Here is a 17,373-nt window from a genome sequence, read left to right as displayed (position 1 = left end):
TGCCCTTTGATTACCATCGTAGGGGGTAAGAGTCTTGCCTTGCGGTAGCATTTGAAGGCCTCATTCATTATGAGCCAGAGCCATGCATTCAGGAGGGGGGAATATGAGCCATGCATTCAGGAGGGGGGGGGGGGGTGAGATATGAGCCGCCATGCATACAGGAGGGGGGGTCATTATACAGTATTGAGCATCATGTGGGATCATTATACAGTATGGAGAACTGTGTGTGGCCATTATACAGTATTGAGCATCATGTGTGGCCGTTATACAGTATGGAGCATCATGTGTGGCCGTTATACAGTATGGAGCATCATGTGCGGTCATTATACAGTATGGAGCAACAGGTGCGGTCATTATACAGTATGGAGCATCATGTGCGGTCATTATACAGTATGGAGCATCATGTGTGGTCATTATACAGTATTGAGCATCATGTGTGGCTATTATGTGTGGCCATTATACAGTATGAAGCATCATGTGCGGTCATTATACAGTATGGAGCATCATGTGCGGTCATTATACAGTATGGAGCATCATGTGTGGCCATTATACAGTATGGAGCATCATGTGCAGTCATTATGCAGTATTGAGCATCATGTGTGGCCATTATACAGTATTGAGCATCATGTGTGGCCGTTATACAGTATGGAGCATCATGTGTGGTCATTATACAGTATGGAGCATCATGTGTGGTCATTATACAATATTGAGCATCATGTATGGCTATTATGTGTGGCCATTATACAGTATGAAGCATCATGTGCGGTCATTATACAGTATGGAGCATCATGTGCGGTCATTATACAGTATGGAGCATCATGTGCGGTCATTATACAGTATTGAGCATCATGTGCGGTCATTATACAGTATTGAGCATCATGTGTGGCCATTATACAGTATTGAGCATCATGTGTGGCCATTATACAGTATGGAGCATCATGTGTGGCCATTATACAGTATGGAGCATCATGTGTGGCCATTATACAGTATGGAGCATCATGTGTGGCCATTATACAGTATTGAGCATCATGTGTGGCCATTATACAGTATGGAGCATCATGTGTGGCCATTATACAGTATGGAGCATCATGTGTGGCCATTATACAGTATGGAGCATCATGTGTGGCCATTATACAGTATGGAGCATCATGTGCGGTTATTATACAGTATTGAGCATCATGTGTGGCCATTATACAGTATTGAGCATCATGTGTGGCTATTATGTGTGGCCATATTTCTTTTTGTTATAATTATTGTATATAAAACAGTGTGATCAGCAGTGCTAAATGGGTGTGGTTGGGATGTGGATATGGGTGTGACTAGTTGTGAAATGGGTGTGGTCAGAGGCATGGCCTAATATTTGCCGCGGCGCACTACGCGCGCCACAAACTTTATACCTCCTTCCCTTCTTCAAAAGTTGGGAGGTATGGTACCACATTTGCCAGATCACGGCAAGTGCCACAAATCCCATAGGGAATGAATGAGGCCGAACGCAGTGTTGCCGTAAGTGATCCGGTACACGGCAGATGCAGAAAAACTGCTGGATCTGCTGCAAAAGGTCAAAGTCACTGCCGATAGTGTCATACTCACCAAAGGGGGAGGCAGCACTAAAAGTGCCTAGGGCAGCAGAAACTCTAAATATGGCCCTGGGGGGCTACATTATATTCTGTGGGGGGACTGCATTATACTCAGGGTACTACATTATATTATGGGGGGCTACAGTATACTCTATGGGGGGCTGCATTATATTCTGTGGTGGAACTGCATTCTCTCAGGAGACTACATTATATTCTGTGGGTGGACTGCATTATACTCAGGGTACTACATTATATTATGGGGGGCTACAGTATACTCTATGGGGGGCTGCATTATATTCTGTGGTGGAACTGCATTCTCTCAGGGGGCTACATTATATTCTGTGAGGGGGCTACCCCAACCCTTGCTACATTATTAAGACGTGAACTACCTTATATTATACCCTGATATTAGCGCTTTTTACCGCACAATTGGTGGTCTTGTATCTATTTCTATGTAGCTACATAGTGGGCCCAAAGAATGATTTTCTCTGGTGGGCCCAAGGTGCTCCAGTCCGACGCTGGCTGCCATTACAGGTGTCCAGTCTCAGAGCAATGTGCTGCTCCCTCCCCGTGGAAGAGCAGCTGCTGTGCGCCGCAGAACAGGTACGAGTCTGGCTAAAACAAGAACTACAAAATCACACAAACATTTTCAAGCTGCAGATCTCTAGCCTTTGGAGAATTACAAGTGTTGGCAAGCTCTGAGGTGTATTGCACAGACTTTTAGTTCTTACAGTCGACCAAATATATTGTATTTGTTTAGGATCCGCCAAAAAACAGCAACCACTGCTGTGAAAAGCTGCAATAACTCAAGTCTTTCACTAGAGGGCACTGCTAGTTTGCTAGTGACTGCTGTTGTGCCTAGGAATTCACTTATGACATTGTAGTAAAACCAAAACAATAAGGGTATATTTACACGGTGTTTTTGCTGCATTTTTTTTCTGCAGCAAAACCTGGTTTCTTGACAGAAAAGAAGCTGTGGCAAAAATTCATGTTTTGATGCGTTTTTAGGGCTAACTTGTGTCTCTTTGTGTATGCTAATAAAGTTGAGTGCCCCCAGAGAAAAAAACGACTTTCTGTAGAATCATATCACTAGATCCTATGAAAGTTGGCAATTCATGTGCCGCGTACAGTAATATCACAGAGTGACAGGTTTGAATAGAATAGATATACATAGGTATCTATAGATATCAGTGACACACACATATACTGTATATGTATATATATTACATAGAAGAAAAGGCTGCAATTCAGCAGCCGCATAGTGTAAACTCACAGCAGGAGCCAAAGATGGATTGCTTACATTAAATACATATAGAATAGATAGATAAATAGATGTCAGTGACAAATACAATAATGCAGCTTGCTGTACATGTATATATTAAAAAAATGGCGTGGGTTCCCGCGTAAGTTTTGTAACCAGCAGAGGGAAAGCCGACGGCTTGGGGCCAATGTTTATAGCCAGGGAAGGGTGGTAATACCCATGGAGCTTCCCAGGCTATTAATATCAGCTCACAACTATATACTTAGCCTTTACTGGCTATTAAAATGAGGAACCGTAAAAAAATGACGTAGGGTCACCCTATAATTAATAAGCAACAAAGGCTATGCTCACAGCTGGGGGCTGATATTAATAGCCTAGGAAGGGGCCATGGATACTGGCCCCACCCAAGCTAAAAACATCAGCTCTCAGCCACTCCAGAAAATGCGCGTCTATAAGATGTACCAATTCTGGCACTTAGCCTCGCTCTTCCCACTTGCTCTGTAGCAGTGGCTAATGAGGTGATAATTGGGGAGTTGATGTCACCTTTGTAGTGTCAGGTTGTACGGGATGTAAAAAAGTATTATTGTTCCTTCTTCCCCCAACCCCTTTAAGAGTATAAATAATGTGTTACTGATGTGTTCGTGCACGGTGGCACTGCTGCACATAAAGTGTATTGTCACCGTATACAAGAGTATTGCTACACTCTAGGTGTATTGCTCTGTATATTTACGTATGCTTTTTCATGCACACTGTTTATAGGGAAAGATTGTCCCTGGGCCCAGTATAGTGATAGGGGCGTAGTGTCCATAGTTGGCCATTAGAGGGGGGCACTGTAGCATATAGTTAGAGTAGGAGGGGCACAGTGGGATAAGTTAGTGAGAGCTTCCTGCTTTCAGTCAGTCAGGGCCTGGGCGCCCGTGCAGCTCACAGGGCTGCCTGGCCATAAGTCGCTGTGCCCCACAACATTAAGTAAGGGGCCCAGCACAGTACAGCTAAAGAATTCCTATAGGAGGAAAGGAGTACGAGAACGCTGCGGACTCAGCTGAATGAATCTGACCCCATAGAGAGAGAAGTTGGTTCAGCCGGGCAACACAAGCGAGATGCGGAAGATCCTTGCCTGGGTGGCAGCTCTTAGAACCGAGGCGAAGCGATGTAGGACTCCCCCATGTGAACCAAGAATTCCAAATGGAATAAATTCTGTGGGACCGGAAGATTCCGTCCGACCCACGGCTGAACATAGAGAAGGAAAGGACAGAACAGGGCCAGAAGAGAAGGTACTGAATGCGATACTCGAAGTGCCTGTATTTGAACGGACTGTGCTGAGTAATCGAGTTGTTATTGAAGTTAAGCCTATGTGTGTCTCCTTTATTATGGATCTGTCCACACCAACAATGAAGTTCTTTAATTGAAAGAAACACAGACTCCTTTAATAAATTTTAATTAAACCAAACTTACGACCTCGCCTATTCCACAGGCGACTTTGTTTCCTGCAGGAGAATTCAAATAAAAAACAACCATATTCCTCACCTGTCCATCGTTCTGTCCCACGCCGTAATCCATGTCTAAGGGATTAACAGTTTTCAACCTGGATGGTGCCAACATGCGACCGTCCAGGCTGAGAACCACTGTTGAATGAGCTGCTGCGAGCGCAGCCTCAGTGACTAGCGGTGTCGTAACTGAGGCTGCGTTCCCAGCTGAGCTGAACTGTGGTGACCTCTGTGAGATCCCCACTAGCACCATGAGAAAGTCGCAAGGTGCAGAGGTGAGTTCACCACAGTTAAATTCTCCTGGTGAACTCGCCTCTGCACTGTGAGACTTTCTCACGGTGATAGCGGGGATCTCACCGAAGTCACCGCAGTTCAGCCCAGCTGGGAACGCAGCCTCAATGACTGGAGGTAATTTTGATGATGTCACCGCTAGTCACTGATGCTGCGCTCACAGCAACTCATTCACCAGTGATTCTCAACCTGTACTGTCACATCTTGGCACCGTCCAAGTTGAAAACTGTTTATCCCCCAGACATGGATTACGGGGTGGGACAGAACGACGGACAGGTGAGGGATATTGTTGTTTTTTATTTTTGTTTTATTACAGAAGATGAGGGATTCAGTGGAATCAAGCGTTAGGTGAGTATAATAGTGTTTGTTATTTTTAAATTAAAAAGTAAAACTGTGTTTTGTTTTAAGTTCTAATAAAAGACTATTTTGGTTGTGTGTTTATTTAGCGTACAACTATAGGATTAGTAATGGAGAGGTGTCTTATAGCTGCCTCTCCATTACTAATCCGTGGGCTTGATGTCACCTGACAATATAAAGTGACATCAATCCCAGAAATATGAACCACACTTGCCACTGCTACAGGGCAAGTGGGAAGAGCCGGGCAAAGCTCCAGAATTGGCACATCTAATAGATGTGCCTTTTCTGGGCAGTTGTGGGCTGCTATTTTTAGGCTGGGGGGGCCAATATCCATGGCCACTTACCAGCCTGAGAATACCAGCCCCAGCTGTCAACTTTATCAAAGCTGGTTGTCAAAAATTGTGGGGGGGATGGAACCTCATGCCGTTTTTAAAAATTATTTATTTAAACAATTGAAAAAAAAACAGCGTGGTGACCCTTCTATTCTTGATAACCAGCCTTGCTAACGCTGACAGCGCTGACAGGGGAACCCACGCAGGTATTTTTTTTAAATTATTTATTTACAGTGCAGGAGCTTCTGGTGAATACTCTGTTAGTAGCAGCAGCAGGTGTTGGATGATGGGAGCGGTAGTCCCATCAGCTAACACCATTGACCGGAGGTAAACTGTATACCTCTGATCACAGCTGAGCGCTCACACTGTCTTTTGACAGCGCGTGAACTGCAGTTCTCTGATCGGCGGGGATGGCTTCACCACCGAAACAGAAGCAGTGTTTGCCATGCTGTTATGCATATGACAGCATACCAAACACTGTATTTGCGGGCCCTCCATTCAAATGTATGGGGTCCGGGTCCACTGTTCAATGTCTCTGCTGGATGACAGGCTGTATGGTCGCATCATGCAACCATGCAGCTTGCCATCTAGAGGTAGCAGAGCTGACTGTAAGGTCACATCATGCTATCCTTGAATTTTCTGCAGAAAATACGCTGCAAAAAAGTCAACCTAAGCATTTGCAGCATTTTTTCACCATCCATTCAAGCCAAAGGGTGAAAAACGCTGCAAACACACTGAAAAAACGCTAAAAGAACTGACGTGCTCTATGTAAAAAAAAAATGCAAAACACAAAATCCTGATGACAAAAAAAAAAAAGTGTGCGCATGAGATATCTGAAATCTCTTAGGCTTTGCTGGTACTGTAAAAAGCAGCTGAAAATAGCATAAAAAAACAGCAAAAAAAACGCCCAGTGTGAACATGGAGCGCCCCCATGGGGCCGTGGGGTACTCGGTACTGGGTCCTTCAGTAGTTCACAGGGGGGATGTCATGGTGGCTGACCTGTTCCGTGGTCCTGGGATGTCCGTGTATAAGGGAAAGGTCTTTAAAGGGGCAATGTTCGTGACGCCACCTGTGGTATTTGTTTCAAAAAACCTGACCTGCACATCCAAACATAGACTCAGTGTGAACAGGTGCTGAACCTAGAGTCGCCAACTCGTATATAGTTAAGTAAATAAGGCAGCACACTGCAGCGCTAAAACATGCAAACTTGAAAAGACGAAATTTGAACTGCATTACTGCACTAGAAATATGAAAAATGAGAGCTTTTAGCGCATAAAAATGGCCAATTTTATGTGTACCTGGTAGCCCCTTTACGGCATCTCTCTTATACCAGGTCCTACGCTTGCCTTACCTCGCTGAGAATAAACGTCTCCATCTGAATGGGTACATGTGAAACCTCTTCTTAGACTAAAATTCTCTCTCTCTGTGGAGGGGTATTGGACCTGCTGTAATTAAAACACCTGAAGCTAGGAGGCAGAGTGCGCGATCAGAAGGCTAGAGAATACATTTCAAAAAACCTGACCTGCACATCCAAACATAGACAGGAAGTCAGGACCAACTGGTGATGCCTGGCCGCGGTGATTTCCAGGTGGCTGGGGGAGTGCTCCGCTTCCACCCCACGCTCTGGTTCTGGGCGGCTGGCCATGGCGTCTTCCACGTGGCACTCTCCGTCCAGGTCTCTTTCCCGCTCTCTCCTCCGGCTGCGATTCCTTCTTCTTGGTCTCCTCCCGCCATTTAGGATCAGGAGGCGGATCTCTGCTGCTGACGGACACGTCCTCAGAGTACAGAGATATTTTGGGCGGCCATTATTTTTCGCGCTCTCAGTTAGTTCCCGTCCACGATGGCACGCCCTTCTTCTCCAACGCTCCTCGTGGCGCTGTAATGGCGGCAGTTTTGGTGGCAATTTTTGGCGGTCTTTTGCAATACACAGTCTCTCAATAAATTACGGTTCAGACACAGTTCTGGCGTCTCTAGGCGCATATGACCTGATTTTCAGGCTTTAGTAGATCCTGTTTGTGACGCCAAAGTTGGAGCGCCCCCATGGGGCCGTGGGGTACTCGTACCGGGTCCTTCAGTTCACAGGGGGGATGTCACGGTGGCTGACCTGGTCCGTGGCCCTGGGACATCCGTGTATAAGGGAAAGGTCTTTAAAGGGGAAATGTTCGTGACGCCACCTGTGGTATTCGGTCAGGGTGACCGATGCTGCTTTAAGGGGTCTGCTGGGGTGATGTTATGGTAGCTAGATGTTATACCTTCTCACAGGTGAAATGTATCCCCAGGGCTTCCCAGTGTAAAGATGGTGAATGAGGAATGGCGCAGTGAAGAACAAGGACACAGGGTTGCAGTCTCTTTACCTTTACTGAAGACTTCAGCATCCACAGTCCAGGGCACCAGATCACAAGGCAGGCAGAGTCCGGCCGGTTTGGAGGCAAGTCCAGGGTGCCCTTGTCCAGGTGGAAATCAGTAGCCTTCCCTTGCGCTGCTGTGTTGTAATTCCTTACTGCCTAAGGCTTCACATAAGGTCCTCACAGATGTAATGTCTCTCTCTCTGTTCCCCATATAGGATAGGACAAACCCGTATGATGGGTGGCTTGAGGCTGTTTATAGGGACTCTAGCACGCCCCGGCCTCCATAGGTTGCCTCCATGCCTCCTGGGTGCAGGGCGGACAGGAAACTTGCAATTAGCTGTCCTGTCGGTCTCTGGAGCAAAGCATAAATGTCGTTACTCCCTCGGTGTTCCGGCTACTGGGATTCTGCGCCTCAGAAGGAGGCAGCCTGTGTAGGGCTGGTCCCCTTCTGGTATTCTCTCCTTTGCTACGACTTCCTTGCACGCTCGCTGCAATACAGTTCTGCCTTCTGAATGTCTCTCTCTGGGAGCTGCAGCTCTGAGGGCATGCACAGCTCCGTGTCCTTTCTCCTTCGTTCTCTAACAGGATCCCACCCCTGTCAGGGACCAACTAACTGAGCTGAGCCAGCAACTAACTAACTTTCCCTACAGGCGACAAGTTTTACCTATGTGGGGAGTGACCTAACAAATAGGAGCAAGAGCTCCTCCTGGAGGCCTGGAGTGTGAAATGTGTTGCATGTTTGTGATACCTGGATGCAGTTATCCTTCTTTGCCTCCAAACGTAGCATCACTCTCCCCGAGAGGAAAGCAATACCACTGCTACGACCAGGACCCTCGGGCACCGCAAACATACCCTTACAGATATAAAAGTTATATCCTTATGTAAAAAGAAAAAATCACAATATATATATATATATATATATATATATATATATATATATATATATATTGAAAAAATTGGAACAGCATCCAGAGAATACCTTCGGTCGCGGTGCAAAGCTCTTCCAGCCAGCAATCCAAATGGCTTCAAACAATATAAGAAAAAAAGAAAAGCAGCACCAAATAATAAAAAATGTGGACTTTATTGCCTGGTCGGCGTGGCAACGTTTCGGATATCAAATCCTTTCTCAAGCAGTGAACACATAAGTGAGACAACCTTTTATATGTTATTCATACCAATCTCATTACAGAGCTCATTAAATATAATATTAAAAATATAAATAAATCGTAACAGACACCACTCCATAAATTAAGTGATTCCATGTGAAAAGGACATCTCCATTCAATGTACTAGCAATGAACAGTAGACATACCGTGTCGCGTGATAATATTAAGAATATGCTTAATAAGCAATTATGAAACATTAAAATCAGGTGTACCAATCCTGATAAGCTAAAAACACATGAAACTTACAGACGTAATCTTAAACCTGCACACCACGGATCTCGGCGTTCGTCCGCGCAACTGCGCATGTCCGTGACATCAGAGTCCAATAGACCCAGAATGCCACAGCTCGCAGCCGCGCAGAGTCACATCGAAGATCGCGGGTGCCATATTTGTTCAGGGAAACCATTGCCCATAAGAATGAAGGAACAAAAACAAAATTACAGTGCATATCTAATATTTAGTAATTTCTGGCTATAGCGGACTCATAAATATCTTGAAACCAGACACCGTGTAGCAAAAAAAAGTCCGTAATTTGATATTCTTGAGAACCACCACTCAGACCAAAAACAGACATAAATATCATACTTAATCCAAGGGACATAAATGTGCCACTGATTAAAGGACCAGCGCTTAAGCCCTATTTATTATCACAGAATCAGGAGGACCCCTACATAAGGGTATAATGTCCCAAACCTGAATATGGAGGCTGAGACCTTTGAAGGGGCAAACCACCCCGCATCTCCCCACTCCATTTAAAGTGAGTAAAACGGTCCATATCCCATGGCCAATTTCTATATATCCCTTTAAGGAAACCAAACACACAGTCACATCGTGGTTGCTCTCATAGTAGTTTATTATATTGCACGATGCTTTTATACAAATGAGTCCGAATATGCCATAATAACTTTAATTCATTGCAAAAAAATCAAAAGAGAAAATACAAAACAGAAATAACAATTTAAACCTACATCCTCATGGGCAAGAATAAGGTATTTTTAAAAAAAAAATAATTTATCATATATTCATAGCACAGGACTGGTCATCTGAAACAACAAAAGAAGACAAAAAGGAAAACATGTTAGTGATCCTTTAGTCAAGGTATATTACAGAAATCAAAACAGTCAGGGAAAGAATCAAAATTACCACCATGTTATGCACAGTTTCACATAATTTGACTATATTTAAAATCTACATTCAAACCATTTGGCTTTAGCATCTTAAGTCTCATAATCCACTCCATCTCCCTCCTTTTAAGCAACTGGATTCGATCACCACCTCTTCTTTGGGCTGGTATTGTGTCAATAATACGAAAACGAAGATCCTTTTCCGTATGGGATTTTTCCGTGAAATGTTTCGAAACAGGTAAGTCCATGCATTTTTTCCTTATGGTATGTCGGTGTTGGTTAATTCTTGTTTTAAACTCACATGTAGTCTCACCGACATACCATAATAAACAAGGACATTGTAACAAATAAACCACATGGTCTGAGTCACACGTCAAGTAGTGCCTAATCATAAACTCCTCATTAGTTTTAGGATGAAAAAAACTTCGGCCTTTCATCATCAAATTACAATTTACGCATGTCAAGCACGGATAACATCCCCTCCTACCAATACCAGTCAATGTATTCTGACCTTGTTTTTTAAAAGAGCCTATGTCTGATTTAATTAGAGTAGAGGCGATGGTACGGTTCCGTTTATAAGAAAAAATTGGGGGTTTGGCAAATTCTGTTACCTGGGGTATACACTTGTGTAGCATTCCCCAGTGTTTACGTATGACACCCGCAATCATATTGCTTTCCTCGCAATACCCGGTTACAAAGGGGATGCGATTAAGTTCATTAGACCGCAGTTTTTTCTGGATTAAGTTTTTTCTATGCAGTACATCTACTCTGCTCTTTTGTCTCTGCAATAAATTTTTTGGATACCCTCTCTCCAAAAATTTTTTAAGAGTCCCCTCCATAGATTTTGCTAGGGAGTCTTCATTGCTCTCAATTCTTTTGACTCGTATCAACTGACTATATGGGATGGATTCTTTCATCCTCTCTGGATGTTGACTACTAAAAAGTAACAAATCATTCTTGTCAGTGGCTTTCGTATATAACTGGGTTGTCAACTTACCATTAGCCCTTTGGACATTTACATCCAAAAATTGTATATTATCCTCCGAATATACAAGGGTAAATTTGATTGTCTCGTCAATCGTGTTGAGATACTCATGAAACTCAATTAATTGGTCCCTCGTCCCTGACCATAGGAGGAAGACATCGTCTATGTATCTCCACCACGCCGCTATATAGCTGAAGTGGTGGGACACATAGACGAGGTCCTCCTCCAAAGTACTCATAACAATATTTGCATACGCGGGCGCCATGTTCGCGCCCATGGCGGTCCCGCGTAATTGCAAACAAAAAAAATCTCCAAATAAAAAATAATTTTTTGTCAGCACCAATTCCAATAGCTGTAATATAAACTTCCTTGTTTCAGCAGAATATTGTGTGGATAACAACTTCCTACGAATCGCATCTAGCCCTCGACCATGGTCAATAGATGTGTAGAGCGATGTGACATCAAAAGATGCCAACATCACTTCACCCACTATCTCTATACCATTCACTTTCTCCAAGAAATCAGCTGTATCCCTAATGAATGATTCCACACTACTTGCTATTGGATTAAGAACTTTGTCCAAAAGGATTCCAATATTAGATAGGATGGAGTTACACCCTGAGACAATTGGTCTTCCCGGGGGTGCACGAGAGACTTATGGATCTTGGGCAGTGTATATAGCACTGGAGTAACTGGGAACTTAATAATCAAAAAATCATACAGATCCTGATCAATAATTCCATTGTCAAGAGCATTATCCATAACAGTCTTAATTTCCCTCGCAATAGCAAATTTCGGATCACATGTTAGTCTCTCGTACACCCCCGGGTCCGCCAACTGTCTCTTAATCTCATCTATATATTCATTTTTATTCAGTAGAACTACTGCACCGCCTTTATCGGCTTTTTTTATAATAATTTTATCATCCTTCACCAAATCATGTAAAGCTCTAATTTCCCCTCCTGTCATATTTGGATACTTAAACTCCTTTGGACATATGTCCCTCAATTTCTCAATATCATTATTTACCGCAGATATAAATGCGTCAATCACTGGTGAGTTCTCAGATGGAGTAAAATTACTTTTTTTCTTAAGAGCTAGGTTATTTAAATTAAGTTCACTCGTAGGAATTTTTCCACTATAGGGGTTGGAACTAAACCACTCTTTCAATTTTATCAGCCTAAAGAAATTCTGTAGATCAACATTGAGCTGAAACCAATCAACATGTGTACTGAGTCCAAAAGACAGACCTTTGTTTAATACAGATACCTGTTCTTTAGAAAGTATTTTGTCCGAGATATTGACAATCAAACTGGATCTTTGCTCCTCGTCGCCATCTGCTTCTCTACTGATGATTTGTTTTTCCCTTTTTTCTCTTTTTTGTTGTCTCCGGTGTTTCTTTCCTCCTCTTTTTCTACTGTTTTTAAGGTCTCAGCCTCCATATTCAGGTTTGGGACATTATACCCTTATGTAGGGGTCCTCCTGATTCTGTGATAATAAATAGGGCTTAAGCTCTGGTCCTTTAATCAGTGGCACATTTATGTCCCTTGGATTAAGTATGATATTTATGTCTGTTTTTGGTCTGAGTGGTGGTGCTCAAGAATATCAAATTACGGACTTTTTTTTGCTACACGGTGTCTGGTTTCAAGATATTTATGAGTCCGCTATAGCCAGAAATTACTAAATATTAGATACTAGATGGCAGCCCGATTCTAAAGAATCGGGAGTCTAGAATCCATATATACTTTATTTATTCAAATGTAAGAATAATACAATTAATAAATAATAGTAAGAAAGAACAAAAATAATAGGCAGTATATGGAGAAAACACCAAACAAAAGTTCAAAATTGGTGTGAAAATGTCACTGAACCACTTCACAACTAAATATATATAGTTTTGGTAAATGGTATTATCATTTTTTTGACGAAATTCGGCAGGAGCTTGAAGAGCAACGTCACTGGGCCCGCCTCCACGCAGTAGAAACTTGCTGTGAGGTAAAAATTCAAAAATCACACCAAAATGGCGGGCGGAGTGTGTCACAGTACGGCACGTTTCTGATTGGTCGCTCGCAGCAGGCGGCAACCAATCAGACACTGGACACTGTTGACGTCACTTATCTCCGGACATTAGCTCCGGACATTAGCTCCGGACATTATCTCCGCACATTAGCTCTGGACATTAGCTCCGGACATTAGCTCCGGACAAAGCCACGGAAGTTGGCAGAAATTGCAGGAAGTAGTATTCTAGGCAATTAATCTCCGGACATTAGCTCCGGACATTAGCTCCGGACAAAGCCACGGAAGTTGGCACAAATTGCAGGAAGTAGTATTCTAGGCAATTATATATTAGATGCACTGTAATTTTGTTTTTGTTCCTTCATTCTTATGGGCAATGGTTTCCCTGAACAAATATAGCGCCCGCGATCTTCGATGTGACTGCGCGGTTGCGAGCTGTGGCATTCTTGGTCTATTGGACTCTGATGTCACGGACATGCGCAGTTGCGCGGACGAATGCCGAGATCCGTGGCGTGCAGGTTTAAGATTACGTCTGTAAGTTTCATGTGTTTTTAGCTTATCAGGATTGGTACACCTGATTTTAATGTTTCATAATTGCTTATTAAGCATATTCTTAATATTATCACGCGACACGGTATGTCTACTGTTCATTGCTAGTACATTGAATGGAGATGTCCTTTTCACATGGAATCACTTAATTTATGGAGTGGTGTCTGTTACGATTTATTTATATTTTTAATATTATATTTAATGAGCTCTGTAATGAGATTGGTATGAATAACATATAAAAGGTTGTCTCACTTATGTGTTCACTGCTTGAGAAAGGATTTGATATCCGAAACGTTGCCACGCCGACCAGGCAATAAAGTCCACATTTTCTATTATTTGGTGCTGCTTTTCTTTTTTTCTTATATATGTATATATATATATATATATATATATATATATATATATATATATATATATATATTGCTCCTTTCAGTCCTCCACAGTTCTCAGCTGCAATATATTACAGTGCTCTGCAGTTTCCAGCTGTAGCAGGTAAACCCCACCTAGCAGCTACAGAGGGGGTCAGAATTGTAGAATAGCATTGCTGTGGTGTGTGCCCTGTATGGCACAACAGTTAGGCAAGAGGGATAGTGTCCATGTCGAGTTGGCATCAGTACCAAGCTCTGCCTGGGTTTCAACTTGTGACATCCGTCATATATTCACACTGCACGGTTGTGCTGATGCCATGCTATAGAGTGCAGGTGCCAGCTGTGTAATACAGCCAGTGCCTGAGAGTGACCGCTTTTATTAGCACTAGCTTTGATCACAGCAATTCAACTTCATAAACGCTACGTCCATAATTGACAGTGACATCTAAGAGTGTAAGAAAATGTGAAAATGAAGAAAAACCACTGGTGGACTGGTCTCGTAAGCCAGTCCTCAAACATTGCGTTCCCAATAGCAATGCCTGCACTTCTGGTTAATGGTGTCCAAATGGTCCGCACCCCCAGCCCAGTGCCTAAAAAAAAACAAAAATGGTGTGTTGATATAATCACTCCTCATTCTAAGGACTAGAAAAAGGAAAAAAAAATATAAAGTGTTATAAAATTATTTACATTTTCCTTTTACAGAAAGGGAAGTTTATGAAGACTTGGGGAAAGACACCCAGGATTGCTGTAGCAAAGACGAGCCGGAGCAGGAGCAGTGCTTCACCTACTACCTGCAGAACATCTCCGTGGCTGTGGCACACAGAACCATGGAGGAATAGCGCAGTTATTTTTTAAACTTTTTTTTGCAGATTTGCCATTTTCTCTACAGTTTTGATATTCTCTCTAGGGCACTGTAGGGTGATGTGTGATTATATCCGTAGCGCAGAGTTAATGGGAGGAGCTGAGTGAGTGGGAGGGGTTAGGCTAATAGTGGCGCAATTTAAGCTTATTCTAACTGTACTGTGTGAAAGAATTGATGGAACCGGCACTAACATATATGAAATATGTGCCAATAGCATCCCACAATGCTTTGCAAGTCTCACAAGCCCAATGAATGGATGCTCAACCAGATATTAAAGGTGTGAAGACATCAGATGCCAAGAAGGTTCCTTATTTTCAAAAAACCCTTATATCTAGCGCTTAAGGCTTCACATTTTTCCAGTGACAATAACGGTATGATGTAAAATTAAAAGATGTCATGGTAACACAAGGCGCATATTTAGTACACACAGTTGTAATAAGCAAAATGTAAGTTACATGTTGGGGAACATGGTATTAAAAACATATGTTTAAAGTGATATTTTCAAGTTTGATGGTTATCCCTATATATGTCTGGTAGCCTTTATCCTCATTCCCTATGCAGAATACATGCACATTCAGCCTAATTGAGCATTCATGTGTATGGGGAGGGATGATCTAAAATGTATATCCAGTGCCAAACATGCCAATTTTGGCGGGACCAGTTGACTACCTCATGTTTATGGAGGCTTCCTACAATTCCCTCGATATGATTTGGGGCTTCACAGGAGATGCGTGTGCTGATATGAGGCATCCTGATATGATTAAAGGGGGTGTCTGATTTAGAATACCCAAATAACACACACAGGGTCACATTAGTGAGGATAGTAAATTGTGCAAATACTTATCATCCCTGATAAATAAACAAGTGTTGTGTATCTTATCTGGATAATTGTCATCTTCTGGGCCTCGCTTTCCCGTTATGTGGCTTGGAACCAGACGGTTATTGATGTGTTTGGCTGTCACAACAACCCTTTTATTGCTAAGCAAACTCTTCACTTTTGTTTGCCCAACTCATTCTCTTCTGAAAGATCCCAAAATATCTTCTATAAACTTTCCATGACATGAAAACATCCCCATGGGAAGGTTTGAACAAGCCAGATAAGTTGTGTCCAATTATAACCCTGCCACATGTATCATTCATGTCCATCACCTCTGGCCCGTGATATGTCCAGAGACTAAAATAATATCAGAAACCAAGTACAGGGTATTTATATGCTGCTATTTTAATATAAAACTGAGATTTTGGTCCCACCCAACATAAACATTAAATTTGTACTTGGGTGCTTAGGGCCCTGACGCAATGCCACAGCGAAATCATTTAGTTGGTGTGGAGAGAACAGGTTCTAGTAGATTTGGAAAACCTAAAAAGGTCCCAAAAATTGCTCCCAAACAGATTCCTGAAAAGGTCCCAAAAATTGCTCCCAAACAGATTCCAACTGTTGACCCACTTGGAAAGGTTCCTGCTCCTAAACCTGCTGACTTACGAACAAGAAGATTTGCAGAACCCTGGTCCATCAGTATTCCTTGGCTGCTGTATTAAAGCCAAGTGAACTTCCATCCACCTGTCGGCATCCCAAACTCCTCTTTTGATTATTCAGTCTGGCATTGTGTCATAATTCTGGACATACTAATCAGATAAGGAGATTCACAGCACTCTGGTCTGGCACCCATGGACCACCAATGTAACTGCTACACCAAAATGTTGGTAAGGCTAGGTTCAGATTGCGTTAGTGCAATCCGTTTAGCGCCTAGAGCTAGCAGATTGCGCTAACGCAATGTGTTACAAAGGGGTCGCGTTAAACGTCGGAGAGATCTGCGAGAGCGGGGACCGGACCGCAGGCGCACCTCGGACGCTGCAAGCAGCGTCCGCGGTGCGCCACAAAACACCGGCACATCGCTAGCGCGTGCCGAAAATGGCACGCGCTAGTGACGCGCGTCCCCATTGCTGTTAATGGGCGCGCTAACGGACGCGTTGCACGGCGTTAATTTCGCAGTCCCATTAACGCAATGGGAACCTAGCCTAAATCATTTTTCTCCACTCTTGTGAAAGCCCCTCACCAAATATTTGAAAGGCCCGGTGTCCACCAAAAAAAGCAAAACAAAATCTATCAAGTAACAAAATGTAGGGTTTATTAATTCATAAATACAGCTGGACAATAAAGAAAAACAAAAAACAAAGACAAAAGACTTAAAAACTTAGGCGGTGGAAGGACACAGTATATATACAACGTAATGGATATGGAAGTAAAGTAATAAATAAGTAAGTATATGTGCAGCGCCCCAGGGTCCTGGTCATTGCAGTAATGTCATTTTCCTCTAGGGGAGAGTGATATTACGTTTGGAGGCAAAGAAGGACAACTGCATCCAGGTATCACAAACATGAAACACATTTCACACTCCAGGCCACCAGGGGGAGCTCTGCTCCTATTTAATAGGGCACTTTTCACACTTAGGTAAAACTGGTTGCCTGGGGAAGAAGTGAGTTAGTTGCTGGCTGAGCTTCACTCAGTTAGTTGGTCCCTGGCAGGGGTGGGATCCTGTCAGAGATCGAGACAGAAGGACACGGAGCTGTGCATGCCCTGAGAGCTGCAGCTCCTAGAAAGAGACACAGAAGGAGAACTGTATTGCAGAGAGGGTGAAAGAAGTCGTAG

This window comes from Ranitomeya imitator, chromosome 1 (genome assembly GCF_032444005.1).
Source record: "Ranitomeya imitator isolate aRanImi1 chromosome 1, aRanImi1.pri, whole genome shotgun sequence".
NCBI classification, from domain to species: Eukaryota; Metazoa; Chordata; class Amphibia; order Anura; family Dendrobatidae; genus Ranitomeya; species Ranitomeya imitator.
Note: the sequence above shows the minus strand (reverse complement) of the source record.